At 40.3% G+C, this 16793-nt stretch overlaps 1 protein-coding gene across 1 annotated transcript in view; it reads left to right on the top strand.

The window, feature by feature from the left end:
- The first annotated feature begins 11719 nt into the window (after nt 1-11719).
- NEK7 (NIMA related kinase 7) overlaps nt 11720-16793 on the top strand; it is a 149422-nt gene continuing 144348 nt past the window's right edge. Inside the window, exon 1 of the mRNA XM_010358241.2 lies at nt 11720-12010. The gene's annotated coding sequence lies outside the window, so the exon portion shown is untranslated. The remainder of the gene's footprint in view (nt 12011-16793) is intronic.

Here is a 16793-nt window from a genome sequence, read left to right on the forward strand (position 1 = left end):
CATGAAGGTACCAATAATTTTCTTAAGAAAAATAGATACACTCAGTTATATTTTAGAATAACATCAATCACTCATTGACTTTCTGGTAAGTGTTTTTGGACCTGGAGGAAAAGCAATGGCTATAACAGCTAAGGATATAGTAATTGAATATAACCAATGCTTATCTAATCTGTGCTCCAGCATCTGAAAATGACTATCATTCATATGTTTGGTAATTATGACTTAAGGCAATATTTTTATCACAGGCAAAATTTACATATGTGTACATTTCAATATCTGGATATACTATTACTCTCTTCCCCCATGTCACAAAGGTGGACATCATCCCCAGAAGGGAAAAAATATCTGGTCAAGACAGTGGTTTTGAACCTTTCTATGTATTATAACCACCTGGGAACTCATCAAAAATGCAGATTTCTGGACTCCTAGGACCAATCTCTGAAATTTCATAGTCTTGGAGTTTGGCAATGATAGTTTTAAAAAGCTCTTCAGATGATCTGATACAGACCATCTTTTGAGAAATATTGATTCAAGGGACTACAGTTTTGCACAATGAAACAAGTAACAAGATAAATGAGTCTCTATCTTTTATATATGTCTTATCAATGTGCTGTTTGGCATGTGTGTGTACATACAGAAGGTTCACGTGCATTCTTTCAATATCTGAAGATGATGTTATTAAGCCAATACCAGTTGTACAAGCACTTAGCATGATAGTGGTAGAATTTACAGTGGTTCAAAATCGTATTATTGAATCTTTTGAATGTTCTTTATATATCTTATTCTTTTTAACTCCCAGAGGACTTAACTTTGTCCCTTAACACTTTATATCACCTGGAGTATGTCATACAAAGTGTTAGCCATAAGTAATAACTCAATGAATATTAATTAGTAATGGTTCTTAACCTAGGTGGAACATTAAGATCACCTGGAAAACACTGAAAAGATATTAATGTCAAGGACACTTCCCAAACCAATGGAATCAGAATATCTGCAGATTGGGGTCTGGTACAGCCAGGGTTGAGAATCACTGAGCAATACACTTTCCCTAGATCTTGAGTGTTACCAATTGCACACATTCCAAATTTATATGATTGGGCTTATATGTGTGTGTATGTGCATACGTGTTTACATGGGTTTTTTCCCACCAAAATACATAATGACAGATATATAAAACATTATTTTTTTTTTCCTTTTCTTGGATGCATGAGGAGAGTGTTCTCCAATTTAGCCAAATATCTGTTTGCAGTAAAAATTTTGGTCCAGAAACCATGCCTTAGTTAACAGAATCTTAAAAGATCTTTCCTGAAATGCATACACTGTTTAAAATGAAATATTCACCGTTCAATTTAGAATTTAAGAAATTATAATCCTTTTTTTTTTTTTTTTTTTTGAGATGGAGTCTTGCACTATCACCCAGGCTGGAGTGCAGTGGCACGATCTTGGCTCACTGCAAGCTCCACCTCCCCGGTTCACACCATTCTCCTGCATTAGCTTCCCAAGTAGCTGGGACTACAGGTGCCCACCACCATGCCTGGCTAATTTTTTGTACTTCTAATAGAGACGGGGTTTCACCGTGTTAGCCAGGATGGTCTCAATCTCCTGACCTCGTGATCCACCTGCCTCAGCCTCCCAAAGTCCTGGGATTACAGGCATGAGCCACCACGCCCAGCCAGAATTCATTGTTTTAATAACTGACATAATAATTGAATGAGTTTACTGATGAAAATATGACTTGAATAAAAATAAATATTAAATTAAGAACACAATGAAATATCACTAGCAAAAATCCTTGGATGGCATTCATTAAGCTAGCTGGAATTACAATTGTTTGTTATTTCCATCTGTTCTGGGCACACCCACTAGAGTGGCCAAAAATAAAAAGACTGAAAATATCAAACATTGGTTTGGATATGGAGCAACATTGCTGGTAAGAGACACAAAACTGTACATATTGTAAAATCCAGAATACATAACGCTAATTTATGGTGATAGAAACCACGTAGGTTGAGGGAACTGGCTGGGAAGAAACTTTCTAGGCTGATGAAATCTATATTTTGGTTAAACCAGTATACATATTTGTCAAAAATAATCAGTTACAATCTCCACAATAATAGTCTGTATAATATTTGTACCTTTTTCTGTAAACAATCATATTTCAATATAGTACTCTTAGACATATTATACGAATCAAGTTCTAACTATTTTATAAAGTAAAAAAGTAATAATCTCCAAGATTTTAAGACTGGGGAAAGCCAATACGTCTATTTTCTCTTTTATAATAATATTGATTGGGCACTTCACATTATCTCATCGAATACTTAGAAATGATTTGTGTTAAATATCATTAAGCCTATTTTAGAGATGAGGAAACTAAGACTTGATGAATGTTCCAGGAGGCCATGAATTGGCTAGAAGGAAGAAACGGAGCCCGATTTAACAGTCATGATATTTAGCAGCAGAGGTAGGCAGTAAATGTTGTCCCTCGAGAACTCTCAGGCTAAAAACTTCAGGATATTTTTCTGCTCGGGTCTGCTGCCTAGGCCAGGTGTAAGATGTCGTAGGGCTGTAGGTTCCCTCTGAGGCTTTTAGATTTGGGGAGGCTGAACGTTCAGGAAACTCTCATCTTGTTCTCACTGGGTCATATTACCAAAGGCTTAAGTCTTATAACTTATTTTAAGTGTATGAAATTGCTTAAGTACTCCTGCAGAAGCAGCTTTTACATTTCGTCTGAATCTATCTGTTCCCAAAATACACTCACTCTGAAAGCAGAGACTTGCAAGAGGTGCTGAGCACACAGAAGGAAGAAGTGGGACAGTCTACCATCTTATTTAAGATGACAAATTAAAATGGAAAACCAGTATATTGACTTGTGTAACTGAGAAGTCTACTGGAGTCTGACTTCAGGCATGGCACAATCGAAGGTCAGGAATCTGTCTTCCTCCAACTTTCAGCTCTTCTTCTTGTGCATCACGTTTTCAGGCAGGTTTCTCTGGTTCTACGGCTGAGAAGGCATTGAGGAGTTCTGGGGTTACAGTATATTCTTTCTGGATGGTTCCAACAAAACTCCTGGGGCCCACATTCATTGAGCTAGCTCGAATAACAATTATTTGTTATTCTCATCTATTTGAGGCATTTACTATTTTTCTCACTTCATCTGTTGGAAATGTGGAGGTATAGTGTGTCTCACCCCGCACTACTTGCTATCACTTGGAAGAGAGTCTGCTTGGCAACTATTATCATTTTGTTTTTTTGCTATATATGCTTCCTCATAATTAAGCTACACAGCCACTTGGCGGTGAAAGGTGCTTTATTCATAATGACCAAATTGCTAGATGTGCTTTATGAAGTGTTATTTTTTCATTAAAGACTTTCCATTATTTCAGATTTTTAAAAATTTACTTCAACAATGAAATACAGCAAACATTGAGTTGTAAAGTATATAATTCTAAATAGAACAGCTTGTGCAAAAATAAGTAGATTCAATTTAACGCCTTACTCACATAATCCTTACAGAAAATTTACTTATAATTTGCATTTGAAACCCAGATTTTGATTAAAATGTTTGTTTCTCTTAAAGTGGATTCACTGTTATGTACCATTGTATCATAGTTCATTGATTCTAGTTCACTGAACATAAATTGCATTCTAACCTCACAGATGTTAAATGCTAAAAAAAAAATTGACTTAGAAACAATGAAATGTCGTATTTGCAGATTCCATTGGATTTGTAATACATGGGAATAAGTCAATAAATATGTCTGGGGAAAGAAAGAAGGAAAGAAGGAAGGAAGGAAGGAGGAAGGGAAGGAGATTGTGGAGAGGGAGTAGGAAGGAAGGAAAATAAAAAATAAAGCAGAAAAGAATAAACCATAGGCATAGTTCTGAGGCTTTCTTGGTGGAAAAGTTTTCCAACTTTTCTTTTCACGGATGGAAACTTTATTAGGTCAACAGCAATTTGGCTGCTCCCAAGTTAATGAAAATGAATCCACTGAGTAGACATATATGTATTTCCAGGACTATGAGCTCCTGCATGCTTTTCTTCCATGTGTAAGGAAGGAAAAACAGATGTAGCTGCCTCAGGACTTCAGTTAGGTGCTGCACCGTGCTGGTTCCTTTATACCCTTCAGATATTACTTTAAATGTCACTTCCTCAGATAAGCATTCCTGGACTACCCTATCTAAACTATGTACCTTCTTGTTATTTCCTCTTAGAGAAACTTATCCTTTGTTCTCTTCAGACTGTCTACTTATCCCCATAGGGGGCTCATTAAGTAGGCTTAGAGTGTAACTCATTTCCAAAAGCATATATAATTTGACAGAGATATCAAAGATCAAAAAAAATTTAAGAACCAAAGGAATTTAAAGCCTATGTGCAAGTTTCAGATCGAAAAACAAACACATGCACTAAGAGTTATTAACCTTAAAAACAGAAAACTCAAATTGTATCATTACTACATGATAGTAAATGAGAACAAAACTCTGTACCCAAGGCAATGAGAGTGAAGGAAACGTGGAGGTCAACCTGACTTACCTACATGTTTCCCTGGTGCTGTACTGCTACCAAGTTATATGTAAGATTATGTGATGCTAGCCCATCTTCTTACTTCTGGACAGGTTACTTTTAAACCAAGCCAGAGAGATGAGCTATATTCCTTTTAATATTTTATTAGAGAGGGTGAGAGCCTACCCTGCAAATTTAGGAACTCTTTCTTAGACTAAATTCGAAGCCATATCTTTTGTAAATTTTTTATGTAATGTTTCACTTTCAGACACTTTATTACACTGTCTTTACTGATGAAGGAGAGGGGTGAGTTTATCAGTACATACGTTTGTTCTCCTCTTGCTCTCACAGGACATTATATCTGAGAAAACACCCATGTAGTTTGTGATAGTTGGCACCTCTGTTCTCAGCTTCAGTTCCACCATCTTTTCCTTTGCATCAGTTACAATCTATCATCCTAGGTAAAATCCAGAGGGAAAAGACTCCTGAAATTCCACCCCAAAGCTGCACTGCCTTTAGAACTAATTCATGAGGTATTGCCTCATCATAGTGTGAACATCTCTACATATAGCAACTGATATAAGTTTCAGATGTTTCAGATGATATGTTTCAGATGATATGATTATTCTGACGATGATGATAGGATGTTTCAGATCATGATTATTCTGACTTAATATAATCTCACGACGGGCGCAATGGCTCACGCCTGTAATCCCAGCACTTTGGGAGGCCGAGGCGGGTAGATCACCTGAGGTTGGGAGATCGAGACCACCCTGACCAACATGGAGAAACCCTGTCTCTATTAAAAATACAAAATCAGCCAGGTGTGGTGGCACATGCCTGTAATCCCAGCTATTCAGGAGGCTGAGGCAGGAGAATTGCTTGAACCCAGGAGGCGGAGGTTGCGGTGAACTGGAGATCGCGCCATTGCACTCCAGCCTGGACAGCAAGAGCGAAACTCCGTCTCAAAAAAAAAAAAAAAAATACACACACACACACACACACACACACACACACACACACACGTATATAATCTCTCTATATATTTATAGTTCAAGACAGCATGATAACCTCACTAATCATGTATTAATAATAAAGGTTTGGTTATGTAGCAACTATAGGCATGTATTTTTTTAAAAAATTATACAGGTAGTTAAAATTAACTGATATGACTTAGTTCATTTTCATGTTTTTTCCAGTCATCTCTATTTATGTTATATTTTCAAACATCCTATTGTAAAATAATAAAACATACCTGACTACACTCTTATATAGGAGTCACACGATGTAGACTGGATAAAATATTAATTTCATTTAATTTAGAACATAAAGAAGTAATATTTTTGTTATTTACTTGTCTTCAGAAAAAAGTTATTTTTTTATTTTTCAATTTGAACAAGGAGAGGACAAATAAAAACAGAGGTTTAAACAGTTGCATATTTTGGTTGCTGAAATGGTACATTACATTAATATGTATACACATATATAAAGTATTTTAGAAACATATAAACACCTTTATAATAATTTAAAGGCTCTACAGATTAAACATATTTTACGCAATAGGTAATAATTATGTAGTAATAAATAATACTGATTGGCAAACACAACAATATTGTCCAATTAGGACTGTTTGCAGTTTCCATGAAGTGACATTCTACTGTTTGTCTTCTACTACTTGAAAGAACAAATTATCCCATAAGCCTATAGATAAATATTGCCTGGCCTTCTCCAGTGCTTGAGGTCTTATGAATTTAAAGGTTTTTGCCCTTACTTTTAAGGAAGAGGTGGCACTTCATGAAGTTTGTAATCATATATCTCTTACTTTTTCCCCCAGATTCTCAAGCTTTGGAAATGACACTGTGTTAATTCTGGAAAATGTTGTTCCAGGTGCTCCTTCCTCTACACAATGCTAACATTTGCCTGGAAAAGCTGGATGAGTGATTAAATAATTAAAATATCTCTATAATTTGAATCTTATCTAATGGTGAATTCCATGGCAGAATGATGGAGAATGTCTAGGCTGTTTACGATTAACTAGGTTTGTTGTTACAGTGTAGCGCCTGCTTTCAGCATGTCTTTGGATTCGATGTGGCCTGATTCCAAATCCGGTTTTACTCACATCCTTCCTGCATTTTCAAATAGATGGAACATTAATACTGCAAGTGAATTGCTGAAGAAATAATTACTGAGATATTTTAAAGCGCACTTCTGCCATTAAGTGGAACAACTGAAAAAAAATGGAAGAGATATATGTTTTAAGCAATAAAAGCTTAAGTACGAACAAAGAGGGTTCAAAAGATGAAAGTAGTACTAATGCAACTTTTCACTTTTTATATTTTTTGGGATATACTTTTGGCTATGTAGCCGAAGGACAGCCTCTCGATTTAACTATGAGGAAATACTAAAAGTAAACCGAAATACTTATAATCTTCTATTTTCTTTTCTATTAAGAAAAAGACAATTGTTTCTAATGCTCAGACCTGAGTGGATCTGCTGCAACCCAAGACTGAACTGAGGAGCACGAAAGAGGGTATGTCAGACGAGAGAGAGAGAGAGAGGGAGGGAGGGAGGGGGAGGGAGAGAGGGAGAGAGAGAAAAAACAGAGAGATGATACAGGACTCTAACATCTTTATATTTAGCTTTGTGAAATCACAATTAACATCTCTACCAGGTAGACACATGCACACATACCAAATATGCCAAAGAAACCTATAATTTAAAAAATTATCTTTGGGATTTGATTACTGTCTCACCACAGCTCTCTGTTAGCACAGAAAATTGAGGGGTGCTTGTGAACACTCGTGACTGAAAATGCCACCATTGTTGAGGAAATTAGGTTCTGTGAAACGGCTTCATGGTTTGGCTTCACATCAAGGATGGGGTGTACAAGAATGAAAAGGGAAATAATTTCTGAATATATTTCCTTCATTGCTGTGACTTATTGCTTACTGCATATTGGCCCTTTGGCTTTTATACTATAAAAAACCTAAGTTCAGTTATATTCTGTTGACCAAAGGAAATCATGACATAAACTGCTAGTTGTACTGTTTCTTTCCTGTTTTTGCAACCAATATAAAATACTACATTTCTCTACATTAAAAACATACATAGTGTATTGAAATGCTTCCTCAGTTTTATAACTACTATAAAAATAGCCAGGAAAAGCCACTGGCGGTAATTCCACTATTTTTAACCATGAACTGTATTCTCAAAATACCATAACTAGATAATTGGGACATAGGAGAGTTGTCTTTCTGTGATTTTGAATTCTAGGGATTTGATGTGAGAATAAATTTTAGGTTGATTTTATGGTTTTAATGGGAAGTTCATCTGCATGATCCATTAACAATGAAATGCAAGAGGCCATTAAAGGTGAAAAAGTAACTTTCCACTATTTTTCATGGGTGTTTTCAAAGTAAGATAAAGATTTATTTTCTGACACTGTACAGTGACCACAGCCAGGGCCAGAGAAAAGTGATCTCCCTTGAGTTGTTTGCAGTCTGCACTCTGACTTCCTCCTCTTGGCCCAGCTTAGTTCAGACATTTCAACAGCTTGACTAAGCCTCATCACCAGTTAGCTGCCAAATTCAGTGGCTGCCAATACCACTAGTAGCTTTTTAAATACACCTGTTGCCAGCACTATGTTTGAGTCAAGAAGACTAGACCTTTCTGGTCTACCCCAGTGGCTAAGATCTCTTTCAAAGGAGAATTATTTTTAGTATTACTTCATCATTTTTCCTTAAGAAAATGTTTTTCTAGCAAACTTCTCTCCTTACAGAGAAATTGCATTTACACTGATCCCAGTACATAACATCCCATCTGGGTTAGCCTAGGGAGAAAGAGTAGTTTCAATAATTGATATTACCTCTAATTTTTATTTTTAATTTTGTGGGGCCAGTAAGATATACGAATAATAAAACATAACAACTTGGTGTAAACTGAGAGGTTTCAAGTGTAATAATCAAAAACCACTTACAGCAAAGTTAATCTGATAGTTAATGGTATGTATTGCATGGTAATTAGGTATGAACACTAAGCAGTTCATATAAAGGAGTATAATTAATGTGTTTCATGAAGCCAAACAAACATTTTTGGAGCAAGCTTGGTGGGGAGATGAATAGAAAAGCAGTTAAAGCTAGATTCTGCTCTAAAGATCCCTGGATCAGAGATCCTCTTTGGCCAGGTTTTTCTGGCTTTCCATTAGCATTTGCTCACAGCCAGGCGGCCAGTGGCCAGGAACAACTTTCCCTATCCACCACAAAGGTGATAAAAAGCTAAAGAGAAAAAGTGTGGTGGATTCAGATCTGACAACCTTCCCAACCTTTGAAACACTGTATGACTAGTTAGCTCTAGCTTAGCAGTACTTTAAGGTGAAGAAATAGGACATATCAGAGCATTTCAATACTTTGGGCACCGTATAACCACTGATAAGGATTCTTCCTAGACAGTCTTTTCAGCTAGTAGGACTTCATGAGCTCATTTTGATCCATTTGACTATGAGTCAGTGTTCTCAAGGTGTATGTGTTTTGCTTTTACCAATGGAATATTTGGTCATAGATAATCTGTAGTTTATTAAAAAACAAACAAACAAAAAACACCAAACTGGCTGGGCACAGTGGCTCAAGCCACTTTGGGAGGCCAAGGCGGGCAGATCATTTGAGTTCAGGAGTTCGAGACCAGCCTGGTCAACATGGTGAAACCCTGTCTGTACTAAAAATACAAAAATTAGCCAGATGTGACAGCACATGCCTGTAATCCCAGGTACTCGGGAGGCTGAGGCAGGAGAATCACCTGAACCTGGGAGGGGGAGGTTGCAGTGAGCTGAGATCACGTCACTGTACTCCAGTTTGGGTGACAGAGCGAGATGTTATCTCAAAAACAAACAAAACGAAAACAAAAACAAAAACAAAAACCTTACACATAAATCTGGTCTGAGGTTGACATGTCTTTACCCTGAGAATATCTGGTTATTTTTTCCCTGCAATATGTGCCTGTGTATGACACAAGTGACACTGTTTCTATTTGACTGACAGATTTGATTTGGCGTGACCTGATAAAATGATCTGGTTCATGTTCCAATTTCATTGACTTCCTTCTTGCCTCCTTTCTTACCTGACATTCAATAACATCAGCAAATTTTGTTTGCTCTTAGAGATGGAATCTCACCATTTTTTACCACCTGTACTCTGGTCTGTCATCATTGTATTTTACCTGGATCATTACAATAGTCTTCTAACATCTAGTTGCTCTTATGCTCCATCTGTTCTCCACAGTGCAGCTCTTCTCTCCCAACCCAAATCAGATTTGGTCACTCCTCCAATGGCTCTCCTTTTCATTCAGAATAAATTTTAAAGGTTACAAGGTTCTACAACTATACTCTCCTTGTACCCTACTCCCTCTTCTGATTTAGTCAGCTGCTCTCCCACCGCTCACCAAATTCTAGCCTACAATGACCTCCTGCCTATTTCTCAAACATGCCAAGCCCACTTCCACTTAGGGTCTTTGCATTTGCTGATCCTTCTGTGTAAAATATTCTAACCCTGGGTAGCCAAATGGCTCATTTTCTCACTTCCTTAGTTCTCTGTTCAAATGTCAGAGAGGAATTCCCAGATAAACATATTTAAAATAGCATCCTCCCTCCCCATGTGTCCTTACTCTGCTTTATTTTTCTATGACTCACCATCTGGCATAGTAGGTATTTATTGGCTTTTTTTTTTTGGCCTTTCCCACTACAATATAAGCTCTATTGGAGCAGGCACTTTATATCTTGGTGAGCTGTTGTATCCTCATTCCTTAGAACATTGCCTCGCCCGTTTATGAATACTTGTTGAGTCACATGAATCAAGGCCTCCTCTTGAGATCGTGAACCGTTTCATTTATTTATTTATTTTTTTGAGACAGATTTTCCCTCTTTCACCCAGGCTGGAGTGAAGTAACGCGATCATTGCTCACTGCAACCTCCGCCCCGCCTCAGGTTCAAGTGATTCTTCTGCTTCAGCCTCCCCAGTAGCTGGGAGTATAGGCGACTGCCACCACGCTCGGCTAGTTTTTGTATTTTTAGTAGAGACAGGGTTTCTCCATGTTGGCCAGGCTGGTCTTGAATTCCTGACCTCAGGTGATCCACCCCTACGTGGCCTCCCAAAATGCTAGTATTACAGTCATGAGCCACTGCGCCTGGCCGTTTTTCTAAAAATAAATTTTCCAGATCTTAACTTCATGGCTTTAACATTTTAAATGTTTGAGCTATAACCTACCCATTCTTGGCTCTAATCTTTTTGGCAGGGAAGTTAAACTAGTGAGAGGCCTATGAACAGCAGCAACCATTTAATGAGCACGTCTTATATGCCAAGCTTTGTGCTGAAGCACTTTGCTTTATCTCACTTAATTCTAACTATGGTCCTAGAAGTTGGTATTACAACTAATCTCCTTTTACAGAGGGTTACTGAGACTTGGAGAGGTTAAATAACTTGCAGCCAAGTTACAAAATTAATCACTGAGTTGAGATGAGAATTTAGGTATAACCGACTCCATACTGCCTCCTAGCCCTCTCCTCGAGTAGTTCATGCCCTGTTACTGAAGTAGTGAAGTTGCTGGTGTCAAAGCATTCCTTTTGCAGTTTCCTGTACTAGGGTTCTGGGTGATTTTGTACATATTTATTTCAAAGATCCTCCGTACCACACCAGGGGGTTTACCTTTTGGAATGTTGTAAAAGCCACTGTCCTCTATGCTGGGACACTTTCATGCAACGTTTGCTTAGCCAGACTCAGGAAAAAGCTTTTTTTTTTTTCTTTTCTCATTTCCCTGCACTCCACATTAAACACAGAGGTAGTTTAAATCACCTGGTAAAAGAAGATGGGATCACAAACGCTGTGGTCCAGAAAAAAGGGAACATCAGTAAGTCTGTTACCGCTTGCAAGTAGGGTCACTTACATATAAAAGAAGAAAACACAAGTTCTTAAAAAGCAGCCGACCCTGGGTTCGGTGGGAAGTTGGCCTGAAGCCGGGGAAGAGGGCTCAGGGGGCCAGACGCGGTGTCCCGCACCACGCTAGGCCTGACAACCGGAAGAGAGGGGCCCCGGCTCCAGTAGGGAAACCGCCGAAGCTTCCCCCACTTCATGGAGCGCCGGTGATGCAGGCGGGAAGCCTCCATCGGGCAGCCTGCCGGGACCCACGGCGCGGGGAGGGGCCGGCGCCCGCCCCGCCCCTCTCCTCGGGGATGCCGGGATGTTTACACTCCTGACAGCGGCGGCCGCAGAAGGAGGAGCGGGAGTCGCGGGAGGATGGGCCGCCGCTAGGTTCGCACTCCGGACGCGCCTCGCAGTGCGCAGGGTGGGTGCCCCGCGCCTGCAGCGTCCGCCGGGGCGGCGCGGCGGGAGGTGGCCGATCGGCTCCGGGCCTTGCAGCCTCAGCCCCCGGTCCAGCGCGCTTTCCGACGGCGCCGCGCCGAGCCACCCGCCCGCCCAAGGTCCCTCGCGGGCGGGAGAACGGAAAACTCCCAACTTCCTGGTGAGTCGCTGCCTAGGGTTCAGGCGCCCGGAATGGCCAGCTCCTGCCGGGAGGGGCCGCCTGCGGGAGTCGGGCCGGGAGAGGGAGGTCGGGACCGCGCGGGGCGGCCTCCGGGATCCCCTCGCTCGGGGTAGGTGGGGCGGGGCGCGCCGCGTTCGAGACGGATGGGGGTTTCGGTCTTGTTCGTTGGCAGCGGTGGGAGGGGGCGGCAGGAAACTTCATACCTGGCACCGGCTCTGGAGGCCCGAGGCCGCCAAGGGCGCCGCGGTAACTAAGAAACTCAGCGGCCACCGCGGCGGCGGCAACAGGTCTTTGGTTTCAGGACCTGAGGAACTTAAGCGAAGTCCCGCCTCCCGGCGGATGCTCATTGGCGACGTCGGTTATTTATCTCTCGCGGATTGGTGATGTCCACCTGTCAGGATTCGGCAGCAGCCCGACTTAGGAAAGTGAAGTGCGCTGGGAGAGTGGGTGGTGGGAGCCGGCAGATAGGGGAGAATCCGAAGTGGCCTCAGAAGTACAGGGAGCGTGAGAGGTCTGTTGGAGAATGAACTTGGGAGAGACTCGGGATTACAAAATGTCAGAGAGAGGGATTGCGAGGCAATAGCGAACATTGCTGGTGATGGTGGCAATGGAAAAGAAATTGAAAACTGAGGCCAAAGTCAGAGAAGGGGAGCCAAAGGAAAACAGAGAAAAGTGACAAGACCGTATGACCACAGAACAGTGTAAGGAAGCGAGCACAACCTAGAGGATGCTGCCTTGAGAGCTAAAGAACTTCTGTTGCCTCTTTTACACTGTAGGCCTTCACTCCTAAAACCGCAGCATCCTCTAGTCTTGCATTGGGAGCGTACTGGGGTGGCGGAGAGATGATGTATTAGCCGATGAATCGTGTTCCCGCCTAGCTGTAGTCCTCATTGGGGAGAAATGCTAAAAATATACTTAGTTTACAGTAAGATACATGCTGCTGTCCTTGCGCAATTCTGGTGACTGAACTGAAAATTAGAAATACACAGAAATAAAATGGTTATTCTCCTTTTAGGTTAACGAGCTCAAGGATGCAATTGAAAACATCAGATTTCCATAGTTTGTAGAGCCTAATGTACCCATCATAATTGGAACCACTGTTTCTAATTCCTCCTCCAAGGAATTTACAGTTTTAAGGGTATGCACACTCCCTCCAGGCAACAGCAGTATGTCTTGTCAGGTTGCGTTAGAGAATTAAAGTACAGAGTGTGTGTGTTATAAATATGTTCTGTTCAGGACCTTAAGCTGCTGGTGGTGTGGTCGAAGAATGGCATAGTACTTGCACTCAAAAACTACAGAATGTTTGGGACAACCGGTCAAACCCTGAAAACGGTGAACAGTAAAACAAGAGATACAGTTAACCCTCTAATGCTTTGTGGCAACTCTTGTTGAATGGCCGCTGAGTATTCTTGGTTTGTAACACTTGGTGATGGCCAAGAGCTCTTGAAACAGTTAACTTAAAATCTCAGCAGTTATTTTATTTCCAGAGCAAGGAATCTTCTCTTTCGGCGAGATCCAGTCCACAGCTTGCTTCACTCCTAAAACAGCGGCATCCTCTATTTGGTCTCGCACCGAGAGCTGGCTGGGGTAGGGGAGAGGTGTTGGAGCTTTGAAAAAGCTTTGCCTATCGGAGGAGTCAAAGGGGCAGAAACTGTATGGGGCGAGAGGAAGGCCTGCGAAATAAAAAGGCAAAGGAACCCTTTGAGGAGGCTAGTTGCCTTCTCGGGGCCAGTGTGTGTGTGGGGTAGTGTTCAGGGGAAGGAAGGAGCCCGGGAGCCCGGGAGCCCGGAGCTCGGGAGCTCGGGGACCCTCTTGGAGGTACGGGCCTGAGATTCCGCTGGGTGGCGGGAGGCTCCGCCCTCCAGAGCATTGACGGCCTTCGCAGCCAATGCGCAGCGAGGACCTCGCGTTCGGGAGGGCGGATACTTCCTACTCCAGCCTGGGGCTCGGAGAAGGCCGCGTTAGTTCTTTCTCCAGGGATGTGTGCGGGAGCTAAGTCAGGCTGAGGGCCAGTCTGGAGAAATAAATAAATAAATAAAGGGGGAGGGGGCTTCAGTTTTCCCTGAGCCATCCTAGGTGTCCCGTTTCGTGATTCGGCTGCACCTAGAACTTAACTAGTTCTACTGAAAGTTTATAGTAGATAAGCGAAGTTGTTCAGACTAAATATAGGCCATGTGACTGAGGGGGTTTTACTCTGCAATTATCTGAAAATGAAAACCACTAAATGTCAGAATCTAAATCGTTAGGCGTTTTCACAGCTTCTTGGGAATCTTTCCAAGGTTAAACATCTTACCAGTTTAACAAGACTAACTTTATTTCCAAGCGTACAGACTCATTTTATAGTATGAACTACTATTTATTTAGATAATACTTGTAGCACCCACCATTCCTTTCCCTCTTTCATATTTTCCTGTCTGGACAAATTCGAGTTCGTTTCCATCCCAGTAAAACAGCACTTACCCCAAGATTGAGGAAAGCACTTATGGTATGATGGCTGTGGACTAGTGGAGGAGGGGAGATTTGATGACTCTATAGCTAACATACCTGATTAATAAATTAAAAATCAGCATTGCATTGTAATGACCAGAAGTCCAGTGCAGTTACAGTTTGTGTAAATAAGTACTTAATCTCATAACGACCCTATCCCCCCAAATCTTTCCTGGTGCTTGCAGTTGATAGTTTTGGGCTCTTATTGTAAACGTTTAAGTATTCTTTTTTTTTCCCCTCAAGTATTGCGAATTTACTGAAATATAAACTTTTTTTCACTTAAATATGTGGTCTGAGATGACATTAGAGACTTTTACAGTGTTTCCAGAACCAAACACTATTTTCCTAGGAACTATCTGATGTTGTAAGAATGTATCTCTGTAGTATTACAAACATCGCCACCATTCAGGGTACCTGAGAACTGGGCCTGAGAGCAGGGCCAGTGTTAGTGATTATGCACTTTTGGGGGAAAAAAAAGTTAAGTAGGTAATTCCAAAATGTCTTTCAGGTTTTGTTTCCCTTGATTTTTTTTTTTTTTTTTTTTAAATAGGCTTCGGTATTTTAAAAATACACAGTGTAGTATTTAAAAAATGCACAGTGTAGCTGCAGCTGCAGCTGCACAAAACAACACTCTGTCCTCATTCCCAGTTTCATTCACATTAAAATGTTTACCCCTTCGAATATTTGTTGGAAATTACGAGGGTAGGTATTTCAGTGCATCGTTTATAAAACATATCAAACTTAATGTACGACTTAAGGGTGTCTTGGAAATGACATGTATGATTACTGTTTGCTCTGAATTGTTTTGTCAGCACTTCAGCATTTATATAAATATATAGCAAGATGTTTTAAGACGCATTTCTTTACTCTTTTGAGACTTTTTCAATTTAATTCTCCCCCCCCACCCATTTTTATAGGCAATATGGATGAATAACGTTCGGTTACATAATTGTAATCAAATATATGCATTTGCAGAATATAATGGCAATTCAGAATTTTCAAAATTGATACAATTCAATCTCAGAGTTATAAAACTTCTAAACTGCTGAGTTCTCCTTTGGTAATTAATAGTTTGATTATTCCTAGGTGTTATGTATTTTCACAAATTTTTATTCTGAAGAAAACACTTAGAGAATATATTTCATGCTTTTCAGTGGGCAGTGGGAATGAGAAGGACAGATGATCATGAAGCATTCCTTAATTAATATTTTTGAGCAGGGTAACTTCTTTTTTAACCTTTTTGAAAATAACTGCCCTGCTATACTATTTAGGTAATGAGGTTATACAATGAGTGGTTTTGTTGTAATAGCTATCAAAGTGTTAAGCAGAACAATATATACATGAACAAAACTGATTTTAGCGGTCTATAAAAATAATTTAGAAATACGTGTTTTAGGTTACATAATGGAAATAGGCCTTTTTGTAAATCTTGTTACTAGTCTTCTGTTGGTAGTAGGTAAGGGCTACTTTTTCAGTCCAGTCTACTTTTTTGTAGAATAGTGGTTCACAAATTTTTTCTCTGAAGGGTCACATAGTAAATATTTCTGGCTTTGTGAGTCCTGTGATTGCATCTGCTGCCATTGTAGCCAAATACAGTACCTGACCAAGTGGGCATAGGTGTGTTCAAATAAAACTTTATTTATACAAATAGGCTGGTAGCTTTCCCCTGCTCTAGAAGATAATACCAGAGGTCTAAATATGGTGCTATGCCATTGACGTTTGGGTTGATACGGAATTTTCCACAACAGCGTTTTATATTTTGTTTTTGTCCTTATACTCTTGTGACAATTTGTTGATCTTCCACAGTTCCCTCAGAATAATGCCCAGCTATCCATTTCCACATTTTGTGTTTCATTTCAGAGTTTGTCAACATATGAACCTCTTTTAGGTTTATCCACCTTTTCAGGTTTCTTCACCATTCTTTGCTTCTGGGGGATCCCACTCCTATCCTGTGACATTGGATTAATGCCTCTCTGTGGCTCCCTGCTTCTTACTAAAGCGACGTAGAATCTAATGTCAGTCATTTATCTTTAATAAATGAAAACTACTAGACAAAGAAACATACCAAAACTTACTCATCTGCTTGTCTCGTTTTTATTTTAAGCCTACTGGTATGACTACCTTTGTCTACTTTAGAGGAAATTTTTGACATGAGCAAGAGGGTGGGCAAATTTTTTTCTTTTTAGGAAACATTAACTTAGTCTTTCATAAAAGACTCCCCCCCACCCCCACTCCACCCCCTCCCTCAGTAAAAAAAAATACTGGAAAGAGCCTG

This window comes from Rhinopithecus roxellana, chromosome 1 (assembly GCF_007565055.1).
Source record: "Rhinopithecus roxellana isolate Shanxi Qingling chromosome 1, ASM756505v1, whole genome shotgun sequence".
In the NCBI taxonomy this organism is placed as follows: Eukaryota; Metazoa; Chordata; class Mammalia; order Primates; family Cercopithecidae; genus Rhinopithecus; species Rhinopithecus roxellana.